This window comes from Medicago sativa, chromosome 2 (assembly GCF_051527215.1).
Source record: "Medicago sativa cultivar Bolivia chromosome 2, Bolivia_mono, whole genome shotgun sequence".
In the NCBI taxonomy this organism is placed as follows: Eukaryota; Viridiplantae; Streptophyta; class Magnoliopsida; order Fabales; family Fabaceae; genus Medicago; species Medicago sativa.
In genome coordinates this window covers 69,042,516-69,053,728 of record NC_140750.1, presented here as the reverse complement: position 1 = coordinate 69,053,728, position 11,213 = coordinate 69,042,516, and positions in this window count along the sequence as shown.

Here is an 11,213-nt window from a genome sequence, read left to right as displayed (position 1 = left end):
TTTCATCAAACATTTCTTGCATTTTTATCCCTAGTCCACTTGGGAGTTTATTATAAAATAAATTTAATAAATTATATTCTGTCCTTTTTGTTGGATTAATACCATAGTAATATTCTTCAAATTCACATATAAATGGATCTATTTGACACATATCACAAATTCTTAAATTAAAAATCTTGTGAATTAATGTGTTTTGTAATTCTTTCTTAGCATCGATACTTTCATATCCTATGAATTCCTTCTTCAGGATTTCATACATATAGTCTACAGTTTCATTTCCCGTAGATGGTAATTCTGAATCTGGATATTCATGTATGAAATTCATAGCATTTCCATATGTCTTTGTCTTAAGATAATTAAAAATATCTTTTGGGCCAAAGGCCTTTAGTTGGACATCTATTTGAACATTTATTTTATGTTTTCGATACCATTCTCTTAATTCCTTCCCTCTATCTGTGATACAATCAAGATTAAGGACATCATTTTCATTTTGTGAGTTTACAATTGGAATATATTTTGGTGGTATACTTTTGTATTTTCTTTCATTTATTTTTTCTTGTATTATCTGTTGTTCAATAAATTCTTCTTTACCATCACGGCGTCCTCTTTTACGTCCTTGTTCTGATGTTTCTGCATTATCAGTTTTAACAAATTCTACTTGTGGATTTTCATCAAAACTTTCTACTGAACTTTCTGAATCTGCACTTTCTGAAAAATCATAGACAAATTTAAATCCGTCTTCTGGATTTTCAATATTTTTATTTTTTTCGTTAATATCTAATGTAGCCATTAAGGTTTGTAATTCTTGTAGCTGGTTAGCTATCTCTTCCTCTGTTTCGTCCATTTTAATAATTAGGAGGGAAAAATTGTATTCCTTGCGAGGGTTTTTCTACTACTTCTTTTACCTCATCTTCCCCCTCCTTGAAAAGAAGTTGAAGATCTTCTAAAGTTAGACTTTTATCTTTTTTAGATAAAAGGCTTATTAGATCAATTAGATCGTCTATTTTTAAGCAGAGTTTTTCATCTAACCCTTTTTGGATATTTTCTAAATTAAATAATTTTTCTTCGAGTTTTTCTTTAAACTCTTTATCTATCCAGTACTCTGTTGAAGTTTCTATAAAAGAAACTATTTTTTCTAGTCGTTCTTGTAAAACAACTATTTTTTCATAAATATCTTGTATTTTTTCTCCAAGTCCTTTATTAGCCATGTAGGAATTCTTGTATCTTTATGCTTAAAAGATTTGCAAAATTTTCATAATCCCAGTATAAAGAGTAATTATTTTCTATTATGAGAAACCAGAATGCTGTTTCTCTTAACCATCTAATTTGATTCTTCATTCTAATTATATTGTTATAATTAGGTTTTAATATGAATGGTTGTGGTATTATTCTTCCAAATGGGTTTATTAATCCATCCATGGATTATCTTGCTAGATTTTTAAGACTGTTTCTGAGTTGTTCAGCTTTAACTACGTATCTTGAAAAGAGATGATAGTCAAAATTCTCTTTTAGATAATAAGTAGCTGTTTCATCACACCATTTAATCTGTGCTTTAACCAGACATATCTCTTGGTAATTAGGATTTGAAATAAATGGTAACAAAACTATTTTTCCTTTTGGATTTTTATAATATTTTCTTTGGGACTTTTTAAGCCGATTTTTGCAAGAACTGGCTTTAGAAGTTTTTGACATGTGTCAAATTTTTACTTGTTGTGTCCAAGGATGACGTGTTGGGGTTGTGTGCAAGGAAGATTTTCTCTTCGATCGAAATAACGGAAGATGATTATGTAATTCGTATTGAACCAACATTAATCAAATCATTATTTTAGGCTTTCAGCAGTAAATGGGATAAATGTCATGAGTTTTTATTTCTGAATAATATCATCAACAATAGTTAAAAATTTTAAATCTACGTAACTGGTCTACCATGTAGGGGTGGGAACAGGCCAGGCCGTCCGACGGGGGCCTACGACCTAGCCTATTTAAAGCCTAACTCTGCTTAGCTCGTTTATTAACAAGGTCAGGCTCAAGCTTTTTATAAGGCCTATTTAATTAAACAGATCATACTAAGGCTTGCAAAAAGGCCTATATCCCATTCCATTATTGATATTTTTGAAGCTTTTTTTTCCATAAATACAAGCCTTCATATGATTGGTTATTTAGTAGCTGATTTATTGGTGTGATTAGACCTTCGTATCATTATTTAGTAGCAAACATATTTGTGTGCTTTAGGCCTTAATAAGTTTTGGCTTATTTAGGAGTAGGCTTACATGTGTTGTCAGGCCTTAGCATAAAATAGGCTTTTAAATAGGCTTTCAGACTTCATCAGGCCTTTAAAAAGGTCAGGTCAGACCTCGAAAATGAGCCTATGACGGGTAATAGGCCAGACTCAGACCTATAATTTTTGAAGTAGGCCTGGCTTAGGCATTACAAAGTCCGGCCCGGCCTAGCCCATTTCCACCCCTACTACCATGGATTAATACTTAAAAAAATGTTTAAAAATCTAAAGATAACAGTTTCTTGGTAGTAAATGTTAATTATCCTCATTATTTTTAAGATTGAAATAATGACTTAACAGATACCGGTTTGATTGAAACAATGGAAAATGAATATGTTTGTATTGAACGAACATTAATCAAGTTACAGTTTTAACTCTAAATAATGAAAAATTTCATGAGTTTTTATTTTTGAATAATATGGTCAGCAATCATTAAAATTTCTAATAATTTTATATACTGATCCACAGGGTCTGTTTTGTAACACCCAAAAAAGAGCTTATAGCTTATAGCTGATAGCTTATAAGCTTGTCTGACAAAAAAAGCTCTGTTTGGTAACGCTTTTTTACAACGAGCTTATAGCTTATTTCAGGAGAGCTTATAGCGTCTCACTTTTAATTCCAGTTTTACCCTTATTTTAATTAAAATCCACTTTTACCCTTAATAATAATAATAATATTACTTATATAATTTAAAACAAAATGAGGCTATTACCTTAACGTACAATATCGAGTGGACACTTCAAATTAATATACGATTTTTTTTTATAACAATTTCTTTTTCTAAAAAAAATGTTATCGTTGTATATATATACAACTTGTCCTTTCAATATATACGCATCTTTGTTTTTTTCCTTTAGCACTTTTTTTTTATCTTATGGGTATATTATTTTGTATTTTGATTTAAAATAAAACTTTACACTTTAATTTTTTATAAAGTATAAAAACTGAAATGAAAAATAATTCAAAATAAAATTTTAAGAAAAAAAAAGAAACTAATTTAATAAAATATAAATACTTAAATTACCAATTTTTTTTAAAAAACAAGAATTTTTCAAATATCTAAAATACTATTAGTTAATATAGATTTTATTACGAATCAGGAATGTCCTTTTATGTCATTTTATATTTATCAACTAGTTGTACCGCTAATTTTACCAAACACTTTAATGAGCTTATCAGCTATAAGTCATCAGCTATCCGCTATAAGCTATCAGTCATCAGCTATCAGCTATAAGCTAGCTTATAAGCTATTCCCTGGTTTTACCAAACAGAGCCACAATGGACACTTATAAAATTTGTCCATGGAAGAACGCGCCTGCTTCAAAATACTATATTTTAATACAACAAACTAAATCAATCTTGTTTATAGAGTTTGGTCGTCTAAGTTCCCTCTAGGTTGTTTGATTGCTAGAAAATATGGTACTTGTAATTCAAAAACAAAATTGTACTTGCAAAAAGTACGGTAAGGATTCTAGGGTTGTGAATCGTATATCAGGGTTTGGACTGAGGATTAGATGCCCTGGGAATGCTCCCAAGAGTGGTATTTATAGCCTGCCGTGGGCTCGGGCTTTGGTTACTTGGTTTCCAACTAACAGGGGTATTTACGTATTTATGTGAGCTTTAGGCAGTTTCTAGAAGGCCAACAGGTCGGCGCCTTTAGCAGAGCGCGCCAGGGCCTGGGGGTCCTTCTGGAGGGCGCCCATGCCCTTCCAGAGGTCTTACGCCCTTTAAGGATGTCTTGGAGTCCTTCTGGAGGTCCTCTAAGACCCTAGGAATATCATGACGGACCACAGCCCCCCAAGCACAAGTCTTGGGACAAGGCGAAGTGATGATGACAAGGGAATGGACCTTCTGGAGGCCATTAAGTCTTTCTAGGAATATCATGACGGTCCACAGCCCCCCAAGCACAAGTCTTAGGACAAGGCGAAGTGGTTAGTATGCCTGATGTCAGTTGGTGCACGCCGTTTGGGCGTTCTCTGATTTATGCGTAAGGTTTTGCTTGGAATCTTAGCGACTTTCCTCGTGTGGCGTTCATTGACAACGCCAGCTCGCCTTCTGGACGTTTCGTATTTTCCTCGTCCCCGATGATCGCCACGTGTCAAGATCTAATGACGTTGTTCCACTCAATCGTTTCAGACACGCTTCCCGAGGCGATCTCGTCTTTTTAAAGGACGTGTTTGGCTTTTCATTCATTTTCATTTCTTCGCTTCCGTTTGCTGTGCCAAGCTTCTCTCTTCTAACTCCCTTCCGGCTTAAGCGGTTTCAGCAGATATTTCTATTTTCCTTCACAGGTATTTCTCAATTCCTTATCCTCTCTCACATTTTTCTTTATTTTTACGCTTCGTGAGAGTCCAAATTAGGTATGGTGTTGATTAGGAAGTGCGACGAAAAAGGGAAATTGGTTCAACCTATTGATCCAGTTGAGAAAAATCGTTTGAGGAAGGAATGCTTGAAACATGCCACTGGTCCTGATGGGATGATCAATTGGGATATTTATTATGACGGTTTATTCGGGGAGGAGTTGTTTAGCGATTTATCTAGTGAATCTAGCGCTAATTCGGGTAGTGATAGTGACTGTGTGTTCTTGTCTGCCACTTCAGGGGCGGATCGGAAGGAGGACGAGTGCCAGGAGATTCGTCCGTTTCAGGCTCCCTTAGGGCTGGTTGGAAACGAAAACTCTTCTAGGTTAGCAGAAATGGCCCTATTCGCCGAGGAGGTGCGGTTGGAAGAATCATTGTACGTGGATGTTTCTGCTCTCGACTTCTTTAGGAGCAAGTTTAATATCTCGGCGACTGGGCGGGAGGAGGACGTAGTATTATTGTCCTGTGATCCTGACGAACGTGCCTACGACCAAGAGATGATGGGCGAGGGCGACGAATCCTACTTCGTCTATACCGCCGTTTTGGAGGAGTTTGGTGTGAAAATTCCTTTCACGCCTTTTGAGATGGACGTCTTGAGGCTCCTTAATGTGGCGCCCACTCAAATACGCCCCAACAGTTGGGCGTTTATTCGTGGCTTTGAGATTCTATGCAAGTCCCTGGGCCTCGAGCCTTCTGTTGGCGTGTTCTTTCATTTCTATGGGACCAAGGACGTCAACAAGGGTACATGGATTTCTATTTCGGCCCACTCTGGGAAAAGGCTCTTTCCCACTTACGCATGCAACGTTAAGAAGGAATGGCGAGATACGTTTGTTAGGGTACCAAAGTTTCCACTCAGATGGACTAGCACCCCTTTGGCAGTGAAAGGTTACGATCGGGACGCAATGTCGCCCTATGAGCGTACACTTGTGAACTTCTTGGAGGAGGCCCCATTAACCAATATTCATGAGCTGTTAAATAGGGAAGGCGATGTCGTTCGTCTGAATGCTTATTTACGTGAGTGTTCTCCCAATTGTTTGTATTCAGTTTCGTTTGAGACTTATCATACGTTGTTACTAACCGTTCGTACTTGTTTTTTTTTTTGTTCAGAGGAGATGTTGCCCCTTACTGGAGCAGAGATGAGGAAGTACATCGCCGAGCTTGAGAAGAGCAAGAATCCTGATGGTTATGTGTCTAGCGGCTCGGCGGGTGTTTCCTTAAGGAAGCTAAAACGCAAAGAGCCTTCTAGAAAGGGCGAGGTTGGGGTTATCGAGGTGGAGGATCTAGAGGCCGCTGAAGGGACACACACCCTTGTTTCCGCCGAGTCTCCGTCATCGAAGAAGTCAAGATCAGTCCGAGGTGGTAAGGGTGTTGGAGGTCGCCCCCCCATCAGGAAAAGAGTTTGGTGGAACGTCATTGAATGACGAGGTTATGGAGTCTTTCTGGCACTCGGAGTTCGAGTTTCGTCGGTGAGTATTGTTGGTTGCTTTCCAGTTAAGTTACTCTTTTTGTTTGCCTTGAGCGTGAGCTGACTTGTTTTGGTCTGGCGTCTTGTAGGTATATGAAAGAACAGGTGCCATTTGCGAAGGTTGATGTTGAGGCCGGGGTGAAAGCCAAGTGTAGTGACTTGGTGGCTGACATTGGTACTGCTGCATTGAGGACCTTGCTGCTGAGTCATTGTCTGGAGGTAAAACATGATCTAGTGGAGAAGAAGTATAACGATGCTGCGGAGGATGTTGAGAAGTGGAAGCATAAGTCTACCGGGCTAGATGGTCGCCTGAAGGAGGCGTTGAAGGACAAAAAGGCTGCGGAAGATGCTCTAGAAGAGATGAAAAAGGCCAAAGAGGCGGCAGAGTCGGAGAGGGACGAGACTAAGTCTGCTTTGGAGAAGTCTGAGGCAGCTGTAGACGAGGGGAGGCGAACTTTGGCATTATACTTCGAAAACAGGTTTAGGCGTGCTAAGGAGCAAGTGCTTTTGTTCAACCCTGATGCCAAATTGGAGGAGCTTGATCCCTTCAAGGTGATCATTGATGGCGAGCTTGTTGACGATGAATGATTCATGTTTGTTTGATTTTCATGGTTTGTAACTTAATTTTGGCGACTTAGTGAGGCGCCTTTATGAACAATCTTATGTTTTTCGCTTTTCTGTTTTTCGCTTTTCTCTTTGTAATGTGTTTTGGATTAGTACGGGAACTTTGTAGTTTTAAACTTTTATGATGCATTTTGATTGTGTGATCGCTACTCGTATGAGCCTGTTGTTTGTTTTATTGTTGCTGACTTTATGTTGCGTGGACGCCCTTTTGATGACGACCTACGCTAAGGTCAAGACTTGTCTAAACCTTTCTAAGGCTTACGTAGTTCCAATCGAACCCCGCCAGAGCCCTGATAGGATTGGCGTTGCGGGCGAGCATCAGATCCCTTCCAGGGTTGATGTTAATTATCTACGTCAGAGCCCTTCCAGGGTTGACGGAACTTTCAGTCGAACCCCGCCAGAGCCCTTACAGGGTTGGCGTTGCGGGCGAGCATCAGAGCCCTTCCAGGGTTGATGTTAATTATCTGCGTCAGAGCCCTTCCAGGGTTGACGGAACTTTCAGTCGAACCCCGCCAGAGCCCTTACAGGGTTGACGTTTTGGGCGAGCACCAGAGCCCTTACAGGGTTGGAGTTAACTATCTACGTCAGAGCCCTTCCTGGGTTGATGGAACTTGGCGATCCTGCATTTAACATTTTGCCAATGATATTTGATGCAATAATAGGAACTAGCAATTTTGAAAAAAGGAGAGGGTGCCTCGTTAAAAACCCATGCCCTTGCAAGGGAAAAGAGTGCTACCCTAACCTTCTGTTATTCAATTTATTCAAAAAGTCACAAGCCATAGTGGTGGTCTTAGGCCAGCCTTATTCAAAAAAGTGATAAACTACAAAGAAAAAGCAAAAAATCAACTGTAATAATGACGTAAATTAGCTATGTTCCAAGTGCGGGGGACATCTTCTCCGTTTAGCTCTTCCAGCTTATACGCTCCATGTGAACATTTCTCCCGAACTCGATACGGGCCCTCCCAGTTGGGGAACAGCTTTCCTATCCTTGTAGGGGCTACCACTTGCTTTAATACGAGGTCACCTTCTTTCATCTCTCTGGGCGCCACCTTTGAGTTGTAACGGCGAGCTGCTCTTTGTTTGGCGGCGAATTCTCTTATGTGGGCTTGCTCTCTCACTTCATCGATCACATCCATGCTGACCGCTAGACCTATCTCATTAGCTTTTCAAAGAAATAACTCAGGAATTTATATGTTGGATGCGTAAGATGTAAAACTGTAAGAAAGAAGAAAACTGTTTTCCTGCAAAACAATCAGTTAGATGGATAAATAGAAATTTTGATACCTTCTTTTGAAAAAGTGTCTCTCCGCCAAGTGGGGGTGTCAATTTCTACTGGGAGCATGGCGTCTGTACCGTAGACCATTGTGAATGGTGTCTCCATTGTTGAAGAGTGTGGTGTCGTGTGGTAGGACCATAGTACCTGTACTTATGTTGACCAGGGCGACGTTCATACGTATGATATACTTTATTTGGAAATTGGAGAAAGTTAAATTAAAAAACTGCACTTACCTCGTGGAGCTGTTCTGCCCAGAGACTCTTGGCGGCCTCCAACTTCTTTTTTATGTCGTTGAGAATAACCTTGTTGGCTGATTCGGCCTGTCCATTAGCCTGTGGATGTATTACTGACACAAACTTTGTCTGTATTCCCAGATGTTTACAGAATTCTACCACGGACGAGCTTGCAAATTGGGTCCCATTATCAGATACTATGCACTTGGGTAGGCCAAAACGACAGATGATTTTCTTCCAGTAAATTTTTTTGACCCTCTCAGCCGTTATCTTGGCGACTGCTTCTGCTTCAATCCACTTAGTAAAGTAATCTACTCCTACTATGAGAAACTTCAGTTGTCCTGGGGCGAGATGAAAAGGTCCTACAATGTCAACGGCCCATTTATGGAAGGGCCAAGGAGAGTATACTGAAGTAAGTTCTACTGCCGGGCGTGCTTTTTATCGGATAACCTTTGACACTTATCACATTTTTTGACGAAGTCTGAACTATCTTGGAGCATGGTGGGCCAGTAATATCCTGCGCGGAGGAGTTTTGCAGCCAGAGCTCGCCCTCCTATGTGGCTGCCGCACACGCCTTCGTGAACCTCAAGGAGCACCAGGTGGGTCTCGTTCTCCGCTAGACAACGTAATAGGGGGCTTGTTCGGCTTCGTTTGTAGAGTTTGCCCGAGATGATAACGAACTTCGAAGCTCTCTTTCTGACTATCTGCTCTTCATCTTTGCTCTTGGGCGTAAAGGAACCGGTTAGATACCTAAGTAGTGGCTCCATCCATCCAGCATTTTCTTCGGCGACGTGGTGAACTGTTTAAACGTTGATGTTGGGCACCGAGATTACCTCTTGGATGACGGTCCTGTTGTTACCTGGTCGTTTGGTGCTGGCAAGTTTCGCCAGTATGTCTGCTCTGGAGTTCTGTTCCCGTGGCACGTATACCGCCTCAAAAAACGCGAATCTTTTGGCGAGGGCTTGTACCTTTCCCAGATATTTGACGAGTTGAGCGTCCTTCGTCTGGTACTCGCCCGTGATCTGGTTCGTTACGAGCTGAGAATCACTTTTTGCTCGTAGGTTTTCAGCTCCCATTTCTTGTGCCAACGTCATGCCGGTGATTAGTGCCTCGTATTCTGCCTGATTGTTGCTTGCTTTGAACTCAAATCCGAGGGATTGTTCTATGATGATATCGTCGGGACCTTCTAGGATGACGCCCGCGCCGCTTCCCTTCAAGTTGGAGGAGCCGTCAACGGATAACAGCCACACAAAAGGGACCTCTTCTTGGGACGGGGAGGCGAGTTCTACCACGAAATCTGCTAGGACCTGGGACTTGATGCTTCCCCTTGGTACGAACTGGATGTCGTACTCTGAAAGTTCTACGGACCAGGCGACCATCCTTCCCACCAGGTCTGGCTTTCCAAGGACTTGTCTGATGGGATAGTCTGTCTTCACGACGATTCTGTGGCTTTGGAAATACGGACGTAGTTTTCTTGCTGTTACGACTACGGCCAGAGCCAGGCGTTCTATTTTCTGGTAGCGTAGCTCGGCGCCTTTGAACACTCTGCTGACAAAGTAAATCGGCCTTTCTCCTTCTTCTGAGTCTTCAACCAATATTGTGCTCATAGCATTTGCAGATATCGCCAAGTATAGAAGAAGGATGGAGTCTGGGTTTGGTCGCCGAAGGATTGGCGGGCTAGATAAGAACTTTTTCACCTGCTGAAAGGCGTCTTCACACTCTGGTGTCCATTCGAATTTTTCTTTCTTTCTAATGGAAGCAAAAAAGGAGAAAACTCTGTCACCGACGCAGGATAAGAAATGGGATAGGGCGGCCAGCCTTCCTGTCAACTGTTGTACTTCTTTTATGTTGGAGGGGCTTCTCATGTTGATGATCGCCTGACACTTATCTGGATTCGCTTCGATACCTCGCCTAGTTAAGAGGAAACCTAGGAATTTCCCAGCTTGCACTCCGAAAGAACATTTTGTTGGGTTCAACCGAATTCTGTACCTTCTTACTTGTCCAAAGATTTCCTCCAAATCTTCAGTGTGATTACGTCCTTCCTTAGTTTTTGCTACCAAATCATCGTTGTAAACTTCCAGGTTCCGTCCTATCTGGTGCGCGAAGGCGGTGTCCATGGATCTTTGGAAAGTGGCTCCAGCGTTTTTCAGACCAAAAGACATGACTTCGTAGTGGTAATTCTTGGTATTGGTCATGAAGGCTGTTTTGGGGGCGTCTAAAGGGTCCATTCGTATTTGGTTGTAACCAGAGTAGGCATCTATGAAGCTCAGGGTTTTGTACCCTGAGGCGCTGTCAATCAAATGGTCGATATTCGGGAGTGGGTAAGGATCCTTTGGGCATGCCAAGTTTAGGTCTGTATAGTCTACGCACATCCTCCATTTCCCGTTTGCTTTCTTCACGAGGACAGTATTGGCCAGCCATGTTGGGTATTTTATTTCGCTGATGAAGCGGGCGTCGACTAACCTTTTAACCTCGTCGTCTACGGCTCTCCTTCTTTCCTCGCCCATCTTCCTCTTCCGCTGTACCACTGGCTTCACTCCAGGCTTGATTGATAAGTGGTGGCAGGCGATATCGGGGTCCATTCCTGGCATTTCGGATGGGTGCCAGGCAAAAAGATCCAGATTTCTCTGAAGCAAACTGACGAGGGCGACTTCCTCCTGCTGGCTTAGAGACGCGCCGATCCTAGTTGTTTGATGTGCTTCTGGACCAATGGACACTTCCTTCAAGTCTTCGATGGGCTCGAGGCGTTCTTGCTGGAAGTCTCCTCTAGGATCGAGGTCTATCATGTTGACCTCGTGAGTTTCTTCGTTACTGGACTTCTTCCTTGCTTTCTGCAGTCTTAGGCTGTTGTGATAGCATTCTCTGGCGGTTTTCTGATCGCCTCGGATGGTCCCAATCTTTCCGTTATCTAGGGGATACTTCATGACTAAGAACTTAGTAGATAGGAAACCTCCCAAAAGGTTGAAGGCGGGGCGAC